The sequence below is a fragment of the Mus musculus genome, chromosome 8 (assembly GCF_000001635.26).
Source record: "Mus musculus strain C57BL/6J chromosome 8, GRCm38.p6 C57BL/6J".
Lineage (NCBI taxonomy): Eukaryota > Metazoa > Chordata > Mammalia > Rodentia > Muridae > Mus > Mus musculus.
The window spans coordinates 107,425,486-107,437,997 of record NC_000074.6 but is presented as its reverse complement, the minus strand read 5'-3'; the positions used below and the strand labels follow the sequence as shown (position 1 = coordinate 107,437,997).

Below are 12,512 nucleotides of genomic sequence, written 5' to 3'. Positions count from 1 at the left end.
TGAATGATTTACAGTCCTAGCAGGAAGACAGTAAACAAGGAAGAAAAACAAAATGAGGATGTCAGGCAGGCTGAGACTAAAGAGATGCAGGCGAAAGCACTCACTGCTCTTCCACGGGACCAAAGGTCAGTTCCCAGCATGCAAATCCAGAGGCTCACAACCACCTGTATCTCTAGCTCCAAAGGACCCAATGCTCTGTCTGTCCTTGGTGGGCACATACACACAGGAACATACACACAAATAAAAATACATCTTTTATTTTAAGTCAATTCTCTTAGCTTGTTATCTATAAAGTGTGAATGACTTCTCGAGACTGCTACAAAAATTAACTTTTAAATGCTTATAATATACCCCCCAAGTCTTCAACTCCTAATATATTAATGCAAAGTGCTTTTTCCCCCCTAGCGACCTGTGATTCTGGCTCCTGTCAATGTCCCATTTGAACCCTGACCTTCGTTGCATTCATAAACTTTGCTTCACTTCTGCAAACCTTAGCAAAAGTGAAGGGAAAAGAGGGTGGCCTGTTTGTTTATTTAGGCTGGCTTGGAACTTGGAGCCATCTTCAGGCCTAGGCCTAGAGGATGAAGAATCTTAAGATGGGTATTTTTAACCTCAAAAACTACGATCTAGGTCACAGTTCTAAGGAACACAAGAGAAACTTCTCAGTCACCCCACCTAGTCACAGCTGGTCAAGATAAGCAGTCACATGGTAAAGGAAGCTGCATAATTTAAGCTTGAGAGGTCTCAAATCGGTATGGGCAGACTTTCAACTGTCCATGACTTCAGCAGTCAATGCGTTGCTGAGGTAACGCCGGCCCAGGTCGCCAACAACAGTGTAGGTTAAAAGTCTTGTTATGATCACAGCAAAGCACCTACACGTCTTTTTTTTTTTTTTTTTTTTTTTTTTTTTGGTGGCCTCCAAGATGACCCGATCCGGGAGCATCTCAAAGAAAGACGATCTGATGGGCAAGGTTCCCAACAAGTGGAAACCCTACCCAAACAGGGCAAAGTGGGTGTGACCAGAGTCAGACGATCAAGACTCAGGGATCCCTCCTGAAGTTTAAAGAACTGAACAGAACCGGTATCAAAGTCCCGGATCGCCATCCTTTTTAAAGAGGACGGAAGGAAAAAAGACTCTTGGAATGGGGTCCAGGCCGCATCGTCCAGATTTTTTTCTCCCTGTCCCTACAAGCCAGACGCCCACTCCCAGGCAGCCCCTTCCAGGGAGCAAATGAGTCTTCCCCGGCTGAGGTCGGGCCCCCTTCCCAGACAGACACGGCTCCTCCGCACCGCAGGCACCCGGGGCTGGGGGTCTCCTTCCGGAAGCGCCACCAGCGGGCGACTCCCGCCGGGCCCCGCGCCCACCCCGCCCGGGCGCGAGCCGGGACATCCCTCCTCGGAGGCCGGAACCGCGCGCCAGGCCCCTCCCACAGGAAGCCGCCGCCCCCCGGCGCCCGCCCCGCGCCGCCCCCGGCCCCTCGCGCCGCCCGCCGCCCCCTGGCTGCCCCGCGCCGCCCGCTCGCTGCCGAGCCCCCCAGTGCCCCCGCGCCACCTACCTGCCGCGGCCACACCAGCGGCGCCTAACTCCGCTCCACTTCCGCCTTCCAGCGCCCGCACTCGGGCCGGGTCACGTGGGCGTGCGCGGTCACCTGACCCGGAAGAGGCTGGCCGGGGCGCGCAGGTGCGGACCACCTAGGACCCGGGCGGCGAGCGTTTGACCCGCTCAGGGCCGGGATTGCAAGGATCACCCGGGCTGTGCCCGAGCAAACGTATAAAATAAGGGCTCACCGGGCCCCGGGGTCTTTATGTATGCCTTTGGAAGCAAGTACAGTTGTTTTCCCGCCATGGTACAGGTGGGAGAAGACCATCCGATCAGTTAAGTCAAGTCTTGAAGGAGTTGCTGGATAAAAAACAGTACGCTCCCCCCCTCCAAACTTGAGTGTCAGATAAACCGTGTAACTCTAAGCATGTCCCCAAATTTGCAAAGGATGTTTTGGTACCACAGATGTATACTGATCAAACTTGAGCATCCCATGTAATGTCGTTAGCTTGTGCCAACTCTGTAAGGCCTTGTTCTCAGTTCTAGAAGTATAAATGCCCTGGCCTTTGTAAGGCATCTGTTGTTCCAAGAAGCAAAACTGGAAAGAGGGACGGGAGTGGAGCATGGGACATGACACACGACAACCTGACACCCTTTCAAAACTTCCGGAGTCCCTACGTGTCTTCCCCATGGGGAACCAACTCCCATCCCCCCCCCCCCGCTCCCCTCCCCTACGGAGTAAACTGAACATTATGAATTAACAAACAGGGAATCTATGTAAGTAACCCTGGCTGACCTGGAACCCAGCGCTGTCCTTGGCCACCTGATTCCTGGCATTGTAGACATACCTCACCGTAGCCTGGACAACAGAAACTTTCTGGGTTTTGCAAGATTGACAGTTGAACGTGACTAGTCCAGGGCGTCCCAACTGACCTATGTTCCCAGCCATTTTGCTTCCTTTCTGGTTTTTATTTGGAACAGGGTCTTATTTTAAATGCTCCAACTGGCCAAGAACTTTTAATTCCATTGCCTTAGCTTCTGAGTAGTTAGGATTACCAGTTTATACCATTGGGGTGGAGGGTTAGGGGTGAGAGAGGAGACAGGTGGGGCAAGATTTTATGTAACCTAGGCTGGCATCCACCACCGAGTTAATTGTTCTGATTACCTGGATTTTTGTTGGGTTTTTGTTAACTGAAATATTACATTTTCATTTGTATTTTATTACATAGATGTTTCTCTTGAAGTGTATCTGTGTACCACCTGTGTGTCCGGTGTCTTTGCTGTGGGGTATCTACCAAGAGAAAGTCTTTATTAGCCACCCTGTGACTACACTGGGTGTTCAGGATCCCTGTGTAGTATCAAGCCTTTCTCGGGGCGAGGTTTTAAGCGCAAAATTCGCGTCCTGGGTCGACATGCTCCAGTTAGCAGAAACAGCAACAGAACTACAGAAGCCAAAAGGCGAGATGAATGCATCTAGAGACTTTCCCAGAACTGGGGACTTTGGTGGATTATGTCTCTGTTTTCTTTCTTTCTCTCTTTCTTTCTTTAAGATTTTATTTATTTATTATTATAAGTACACTGTAGCTGTCTTCAGACACACCAGAAGAGGGCGCCAGATTCCATTATGGGTGGTTGTGAGCCACCATGTGGTTGCTAGAATTTGAACTCAGGACCTTCGGAAGAACAGTCAGTGCTCTTACCCGCTGAGCCATCTCACCTGCCCCCCCCCCCCCCCCCCCGTCTCTGTTTTCATGTTGGCAGGTGGTGCTGTCTGTGTGCTGAGTTTTATGGCCACAGTGGTACTTCCATCATGGAGTCAGTTCGTAGTGAATGAGTCAAGTCATGGACTCACCCTACTCTGAAGAGGTGTAATTGGCCAGACAGTGGTGTATACCTTCAGTCCTAGCACTCAGGAGGCAGAAGCAAGGGAATTTATGTGAATTGAAGGCCACCACTGGTCTACAGAGCAAGTTCCAGGACAGCCAGGGCTACATAGAAAAGCTCTGTTTCAAAAAAAGAAAGAAAGAAAGAAAGAAGTGTAGTTGGTCCTAAGGACCATTAATTTTACTGGACAGATACACTGATAGGTAACCGGCCACATAATTTAAGATGCACGGCCCTATCATTCCGCCAATCAGAATGAGAATTAAAGATCCATCCAGTGCTGATAACAGACTAGTTAGCCAGGGGACCAAGAAGATAGAGACAGGTACTATTTGATTTATGTCTTCATCTGTTTTTCTTTTTGAAGTTTTCCTCTACATGACAAGACTTTTTTCCTAATTACTCTTGATCAATTACCATTAAAAAAACGACAGGTCTTCCCCCAAGCCATACATAGATAGTTTCCTTTATCTCCTAAGAAGTATGTCCAATTCTCTCCAATTTTATATGAGCATTCCTTCAAGGGAATCCAACTGTTGTTTTAATTCAGACATGGAAAATTTTAATACCTCTAGATCCTGATCAACCTGTCTACTCAGCTTGGAAAACATCAGAAAAGGCACATTTAGTCAAACCGTTAGTACATGGCCACCAGGTAGGCGCAGAGCCCCAATAATATTGCTGTTGTCCAGATGAGTTAGCCCACAAGGCAGAATAGCAGACATCAGAATAAGGGCAAGTGCCTTGATGAAAGGCTTAGGATATTAGACAAGTTCCTGTCCCTTGTACGCCCTTTAACACTACTCTGAGCTTTCCCCATCCCACTTTCATCAGTCAGTGGGCTGACAGTCTGATTTCTGGCTGGGGATGATGGCCTCTATCCCAGGGTCCCTTCCTGTGGCATAGAGTCAGATTCCCCAGGCCTTCCCTGTTTTTCAAAGGTCGGAATCTTTCTTAAGGGATTTTTCAGGAAGCCTCAGTCCCACAACTCTTAATTTTTGCAGTGGGAGGCTTGAGAGATGGCTCAGCGGTTAGGTTAAGAGCACTGGCTGCTCTTCCAGAGGTCCTGAGTTCAATTCCCAGCAACCACATGGTGGCTCACAACCATCTGTAATGGGATCTGATGCCCTCTTCTGGTGTGCATGAAAACAGCTACAGTATGATCATATAAATAAAACAAATAAATCTTTAAAAAAAAAACAACAACTTTTTTTTCTTTTTTTGCAATGGAAACTCCCTTATTCCTGGCAACTAGAGGGCCTGGCCACAGGGCATGTATAGAATTGTAAACTCTGTATTCCTATCTCAAAAGAGAAATTCCCACATCTTTCCTCTCCTCAGCACAACCAGACTTTTTTTTTTTAACATTTATTTATTATTATATCTAAGTACACTGTAGCTGTCTTCAAACACACCAGAAGAGGGCATTAGATCTCATTACGGATGGTTGTAAGCCACCATGTGGTTTCTGGGATTTGAACTCAGGACCTTCAGAAGAGCAGTCAGTGCTCTTAACCACTGAGCCATCTCTCCAGCCCACAACCAGACTTTTAAAGTGGTCATCACTAAGTAAACAAAATGGATGGTATAAGGCTTGCTGGTCTGTAGCCACTTTAGCTATCACCTCTCCTGTATCTGCCTTTTTCAGTTCCCAGAACCAGGCATGAAGACAGTGGGGGTTGGACCATGACCATATCTATATGCACAATGAAGTTTTCTATCTATGTCTGATTATTAATTAGAAGGTTTTCGGCTATGAAAGCCAGGCCATAGTTAGGGGAGGCTATAGCCAGGGACCAGCTCCTGGAGGGGCTTTTACCTGCTATTTGAGCAATTTCAGTCTGGGTGGGGGATGCTTCTATCCATCTGAAAAGGTATCTATAAAAACGAGCAAGGACTTGTATCCTCCCCTGGCAGGCCCATCACAGGGAAGTCAATTTTCCCAGAGTTTGCCAGGGTGTTGGTCTCTCATTCAGACCCCTTTCTGAATAAGGGATCTCTGTTTAGGGTTTATAGAGCACAAGTCTGGCATCTAGCTGAGACATCTTGTGCCAGGCTGTCTGAGCCATTCAGAAAGTTTTGTGAGGCTACCCCAGATGAGTGGCCTGGTGAAGGTCAGTTACCAGCGTCCTGCCAGTTGTTTCTGTGAGAATGATCCTTCCCTCTGGTGTCCTCCATCTGCCTGTGGGTTTGAGCTGTCCATGTCTTCTTTCTTATGGACATAACAGGCCCCGCTGGTCTTAGGACCATTTGTCAGATGGCTAGGTCAACAGCTGGCAGTGGAGGACAGCAATTCATAGGGGAAGCCAGATAGGCTTTAGAAGGGCCAAGATTTTCCAAGGTCTTTTTCTTTCCCCAGCAGTGAGAAGCCCTCTTTGCTATAGATCATACTGTAGACATGCCCCGCCCGCAGTAAAAGCATCATGACAGGCCATGAACGTGAAAGGGAGTGGACTTTCCTTTCCCCACATGAGAGCCTGGGTCGAATCAATCGGTTTTGCTCTCTAGGCTGAGGTGCCTGGCTTGAGCCCAAATCGTTTTCAGTTAAAGTACAGCTCTCATATTCCTGGTTTCATCTTTCATCTCGGTGACAGTCACAGATAATCATCTTCTTTATCAGGCAAGAGGGTACCCAAATTGATGGCCGTGGGTTCTCACTTGAGGGTAGGCCAGGAGTAGGGCCCACACGGGCATTAGACAGCCAGCATTCTGGGGTTCCTCAAAGGAGGGTCTCAACCATATGTGGTCCTGTGAGTTATAAGATCCTGACCCAGAGTTAACTTGTTAGTAACTGGCAGTCACTGCCATAGCTCTTAGGTAGGTCATCCTGTGACTTGCACGGTCCAGCCGTTGGAAAGGTTTGTCACAGGGTTTCCACAACCCCAAAGTTTGGGTTAAAATCCCTCTTGTCGCCGGGCAGTGGTGGCGCATGCCTTTAATCCCAGCACTCGGGAGGCAGAGGCAGGCGGATTTCTGAGTTCGAGGCCAGCCTGGTCTACAGAGTGAGTTCCAGGACAGCCAGGGCTACAGGGAAACTCTGTCTTGAAAAACCAAAAAAACAAAAAACAACAAAAAAAAAATCCCTCTTGTCTTTAGTTTCATGGACAAACAGATGAAAAGGTTTTGAGACATCTGAAAGTGCTAAAGCTGGAGCCGACGTCAGAGCTGGGTTTAAACTTCAAACGCCCTTGTTTAGTCTCAGTCCAGATTAGGAGCTTTGTGTGGGTATATAGAGTCCTTGCTATTTCCACAAACTCTGGTATCCAGAGACAGCAATACTTTAGCTGAACTCTCAAATCTGTCTCTAATGGGATCTGAAGGATGGCTGAAATCCTACTCTGAGACAGACTCCTTCTGCCTCCCTCAGCTGGTAGCTCAGATAGGTAACCGCTGATGTACAAAGTGTGGCTTTCTTAGCTGACATTTTATAGCCCAAGATCTGTACAGTCCCTCAGTGGCCCTTTTATAACCTGTCTTCCTGGGAAACCTCGGACAGAAGGGCAGGAGGTCAGCAGTTACTGTCTCATCAAACAGAGTTGGAGAATTTTTAAATCTTTGGAGCAGCCCAGTCCACGTAAGCAACCGCCCTCTGGACCTGTCCGTTTAAAAGCAAAGATGAGTTGACTCACCTCGCCAGTGGGAGGCTGGAGCGTGTATGGTTCAGATCCAAGGATGACGTTTCCTCTGGAAGAATCAGGCTCATGAGAACCAGAGGTCCCAGGTTTCTTCATGAGCAGAAGAGGTGTATACCAGGATGACTGACGGGGCACCAGGATGCATGCCTCCCAAGCCAGCAATGGAGACCGCTATTTCCCTTTTAGTTTCCAGGACCATTGGGTATTGTTTAATCTGGTCAGGGGTAGCTGAACTAATTAGTTGAACAATTAATTATAGGAACTTGCTGTTGGGCCACTCCTGAGGGGGTTGGTTTCTGTCCATACCCCTATGAATCTGTATGAGGGATAGTCCCACTATATCTTTTGATTGGAGGCAAAACTCTCAGCTAGGAAATATTCTTCTGACAAAGGGTGAGACACCAAAAATTTGCTAGGTATCTGTAACTCTACATCTCATCATCAGAGAAGGTGAGGGTGGCTTTCAGTTTATGCAAAAGGTCCTGTCCCATTCAGTTCTCTGTTGTTAAACACATGAAGCTACCTCCATGTGATGGCTATTCGTGGTTGTCAACTTGACTGGATCTGAAAGGAGCTACAATCGAGAAATGGAGAGGCACATCTGTGGTCAGGATCCTGAGGAAGAATGACACACGTCTTTAATCCAGGCCTGTGTGGCTAAGAGACACACCTTCAGTCTGGGCCATACCTGCTGCTGGAAGCCGATGCAAGGACATCAAAGGAGGAAGCTTCTGTTCTCTGCCTGCCTAACCTCACCTTGCTAGCACATCCATTCCTTCACTGGCCCTGGAGCCTACACCTTCGGGATTTCAGCTTATACGGAGGACCAGCTGAGACACCCAGCCTCCTAGGACAGACGCTTGAACTCTCCCTATACAGAGAGTAATTGTTAGGTTAATTGGATTGCAGCCTGTATACCAGAGAAAGATTGATTCATTCCATAAGCCCTGCTGAAAGACTCCGAGAGGAGCCCCTCGCTCAGGCCTCGGGACAATAGCGGACACCCAAGAACTCATGAGAGACCAAGCTTGATGCAAACCACACGAGGCTTTATTCGGGGGAAAGCCAGAGCTCTAGGGATGACTCATATCCCACGCAGGGGTAGAGGAGTCGACCTCGAGGGGAAAGAGGTCCCAGTTTTTATAGGCCCTCGGGCAGGGGAAGGAGAAGGGGGAATAGGGGATTTCCATATCTAAACAATGTCTATTCTAAAATGATTGATTCCTCAAGAAATGGGTATGGGAGGGAAACAAGGAAGGAGTCTAATGAAGGTGCAGCAAATCCGGATTGGCCCCGGCTATGGTTGCTGGGGAGATTTTCCGACTCTTTCCCAGCAGCCAATATAGCAACCAATATCACAAACACCTGGCAATGAGGTGCAGCAATGGGCACACACCTGGTCAGAACATTGGCAGACACACAGGTTCGAGGAGCAGCCAGAGCACTGTGCACCTCTATTTATCTAAATCAGTGAAGCTAGTTCTACTAACAATGAAATCTATTTTGCCAATTTCGGGGCTTCTGTGACCTTTTACATTCTGTCAGGATCTTTCAGTGACAGAGCAGGTGGCTTCCTAATTTGCTTCCTTTTGGGGTTGGGGTGTCAGACTCCTATAAAGTGTTAGACAGTGATTGATCAAAGGGAGACTTGGAATTCAGGTGTGCACCCTCTAGGACTTCCTTGACTACCATACTCTTACCCACTCCTAGAGGTTCTGGGACCCCCAGTGTCTTAAGGTCAGGTCTCTGGGAACCTTTGTGCGATCTCCAGATATGTGGGGGGTCTGAGACATGGGTTTAAGCCAATAGAAAGTTTTGATTTGCCAGCCGGTGACTACACTGGGTGTTCAAGATCCCAGTGTAGCCCCGAGCTTTTCTCAGGATGAGGTTTCAAGCACAAAAGCCAGGCCTGGGTTGACACACTTCAGTTAACAAGAACAGTTAGCCAGAAGCAGAGCTACAGAAGCCAAAAGGTGAGGTCGGTACATTTAGAGACTTTCCCAGAACTATAGACTTTGGTGGGTTAGGTCTCTGTTTTCATGTTGGCAGGTGGTGCTGTCTGTGTGCTGAGTTTTATGGCCTGAGTGGTGCTTCCATCATGGAGTCAGTTATGCTAAGGTCTGGAGCCCAGTTACACCTGTGGGAGCCAGAAAAGAGTATCAGATCCCCAGGGACTGGAGTTATAAACTATCATGAGCTGCCATGTGGGTGCTGGGAACTGAGCTCTCAAGTCCTTTGAAATAGCAGCCAGTGCTCTTAATGACTGAGCCATCTCTCCAGTCCAGCTTTTTATTATTATTATTATTATTATTATTATTATTAAAGACATATAAAGAATTCATTATATATCAGGCCTGAAATTTGAAGCAGCCCTCCAGCCTCTGCCTCCCTAGTACTGGGATTGAGATTGAAGTTGCAGCACCATGTCCCAATTTTTTGGTTGTTTTTTTTTTTTGTTTTGTTCTGTTTTCTATTTGTGCATGGGTAGGGCTGGGGGAGGTTTGTTTTGTTTTGTTGGTTTTCTTCTAAGACAGGGACTCATTATGTAGCCCTGGCTGTCCTAGAACTCACTATGTAGACCAGGCTGGCCTCCTGAGTGAGACTGGGATTAAAAGTGTGTGCTACCACTGCTCAGCTAGTTTTATTTTTTAAAGTCAGGGTCTCTCTCTAGCCCTAGCTAACCTGGAAGTCACAGTGTAGTCCAGGCTCACAGTGACCCTCCCACCTGGCACTTCTGATTGACAACATCACAAGCATACTGTGCGTGAACAGCCACACCCAGCCTTGTCCTTTTATGTTTTCTTTGAGTTAGGGTCCCATGTAGCCCAGGCAGGCCTTAAACTCTGTATAATAGGTGATTTTAGATCCCCTGGGCCACCAGAAATGTCACTTTTCAGGTCCTGCCTATACCTACCATGTCAGAAACTGAGACCCAGTGAGCTCATTTGTACAAGCTCAACAGGGGGTTCTGATGCACACTTGAGTTTCAGAATCACTGACCCACATCAGAGTCTTCTGTGTCATTTATCTGAGACAGAATCACTTGTAGCCCAGGCTCGACTTAAACTAGATATGTAAGCAAGAGTGACCCTGAACTCTCAATCTCCCTACATGTCAGCGATCCTGCCTTCAAGCCAAAGTGATGGGGCTGTCTGCATGAGGCACCAGGACTAGCTTTAGGTCAGTTTTTCTTCTAGGGTTGAAACCCCAGAATCTTTCATCAACTTGTGTAAATCTCTTTATTAGACTCTGGTTCCTGTATCTTCACTCACTGTTTAGGTCAATGTAGAAAGTCCATTGCAGATAGAGAAATCGGGGAAAGAGATAAAAATTTGATTTAGAAAACTGAAGCCGGGCGGTGGTGGCACACGCCTTTAATCCTAGCACTTGGGAGGCAGAGGCAGGTGGATTTCTGAGTTCGAGGCCAGCCTGGTCTACAAAGTGAGTTTCAGGACAGCCAGGGGTATACAGAGAAACCCTGTCTTGAAAAACCAAGAGAGAGAGAGAGAGAGAGAGCAGAGGTGGAAGGGTGCAGACAAACATCTCGAATTGATGTTGACATTCTGTAGTGCAATGAACATTGGTTGTTGGTGAGTGGAAGGGAGGAGGATGGCTCAGAGATGCCTACCTTGAATGCTTTTGTTGGTAATGCCTTAAAAAATAAAATAAAGTTAAATAAAATAGGACTAGGAAGTGGTAGCATATGCCTGTAATATCAGCACTGAAGCAGAACTCTTGAGTTTAAGTCCATCAGCGATATATAGAAAGACTCTAAGATAATAATTATTGGAGCTCTAACAAGTGTAGATGCTAGGAAATTTCAGATGGAACTTCCTAGGAAGAGTGGACTTGGGACAAGGATTGGACATACATGATTTTTTTTTTTTTTTTAGAATAGGTTTTATTCAGGGCATGGGGAGGGGAGTAGTTGAGGAAGTAGAGACAGAGAAAGAAAGGAAGAGAGAGAGGGAAAGGAGTAGAGGCCGGCCATGAGCACGTGGAGGGAGAGGGGGGAGGGAAATGGGAAGAGAGGGGGAGCAGGAGCAAGAGGGCAGAGCAAGAGAGCAAGAGCGACATAAATGCTTCGAGAGAGCCCTTTTAGGGCTGGACAGATGGCTTACCTGTTAAAAGCAGACCAGAAAGAATTAGATTCCCACCACTTAGATTAGGTGGATCACAAGTGCCTGTGACTTCAGCCCACGGGGAGTGGCACGCGCACGCGCACACACAGACACACACACACACACACACACACACACACACACACACACACACGCACGCACACTCGCACGTGCACACACGCACACGGACGCACAGATTTAAAACTCACATATATACATGATTAGAGTTTGTATACTGTGGCCATTAATACCTGGCAGATAGTTGCTATTTGCTGAAGAAAAGAACTTGAATTGATGAAGGTGCAAAAAGTTAGGTAGAAGGTACTGTGTTTGCAAGGCAAAAAGGAGAGAATTGGATGAAGAGTGAGAAGCCAGGGAGAAGGCAAAGAATCACCAAAACCAGCTAAATCCTGAAAGAAGCTACAGTAGGCAGTGTCAGCTCCTGCAGAGGAGTGGAGCTAGCTGAGAAAGGATTCCAAAACACTGAGAAAATTTTCCATAAAGTTGGATAGTCTTCAACTGGGGTCTTATTTCAGAACAGGCAGCACTGTTGGAAGCTAGAGATTGGAGCGATTGAGGGGTAGGAAGATTGGTGATATAAAATATTTGGGGATTAGGTTTGGTGGTCACAACTTTAATCCCAGAGCAAGAGAGGTAGAAGGAGGCAGATCTCTGAGTTCAAGGACAGCCAGGGCTATGAAGAGGCAGCAAGTTGCATCTTTACCTGCCTAGCCTGAGAACCTGTATTCCATAGCAGTCTCTCTCTCTTTTTTTTTTTTTTTTTTTTTTTTTTTTTGTTTTGTTTTTCGAGACAGGGTTTCTCTGTGTAGCCCTGGCTGTCCTGGACCTCACTTTGTAGACCAGGCTGGCCTCGAACTCAGAAATCCGCCTGCCTCTGCCTCCCCAGTGCTGGGATTAAAGGCGTGCGCCACCACGCCCGGCCCCCATAGCAGTCTCTTAGCAGAAGGAGATAACTGACTCCTGTGGTTGTCTTCCAGCCCCCACAGGAGCACCTGGAATGCTCCCCCACCCCACCCCCCGTGTAATTTAAGATGTTTGGGGATGCAGAAAATATTTAAGTCAGACGAAGGTACCATCCCGGCACTGAAGGGTTTTTGATACGGGACAGATGAGTAAATGAAAGCAGTTGCTAAAGGCTCAGATCAGCGTTGCCAGCATGTAGTAGCCCAGATCTCCTAATCCCAGAATTGAAAGGAAAATCGGAAGTCATTAATAGTCATTACTACCCCTTCTGTTCGATTTTCTAGAAAATCATGTGCCTTGCTTAGGGAGATGGGGCAAAGGTATAAAGTAATACAGCCATTGTCCCAA

At 47.4% G+C, this 12,512-nt stretch overlaps 1 protein-coding gene across 3 annotated transcripts in view; it reads right to left on the bottom strand.

Annotated features, from left to right (window-relative positions):
- The window catches only part of Wwp2 (WW domain containing E3 ubiquitin protein ligase 2), a 122,957-nt gene extending 121,293 nt beyond the window's left edge, over nt 1-1,664 (bottom strand). Inside the window, exon 1 of one of the 3 annotated variants that reach the window (XR_003947327.1) lies at nt 1,557-1,664. The gene's annotated coding sequence lies outside the window, so the exon portion shown is untranslated. The remainder of the gene's footprint in view (nt 1-1,556) is intronic. The other 2 variants (XM_006531299.4, NM_025830.4) reach the window with 2 other exon arrangements.
- Between the last annotated feature and the right edge of the window lie 10,848 nt (nt 1,665-12,512).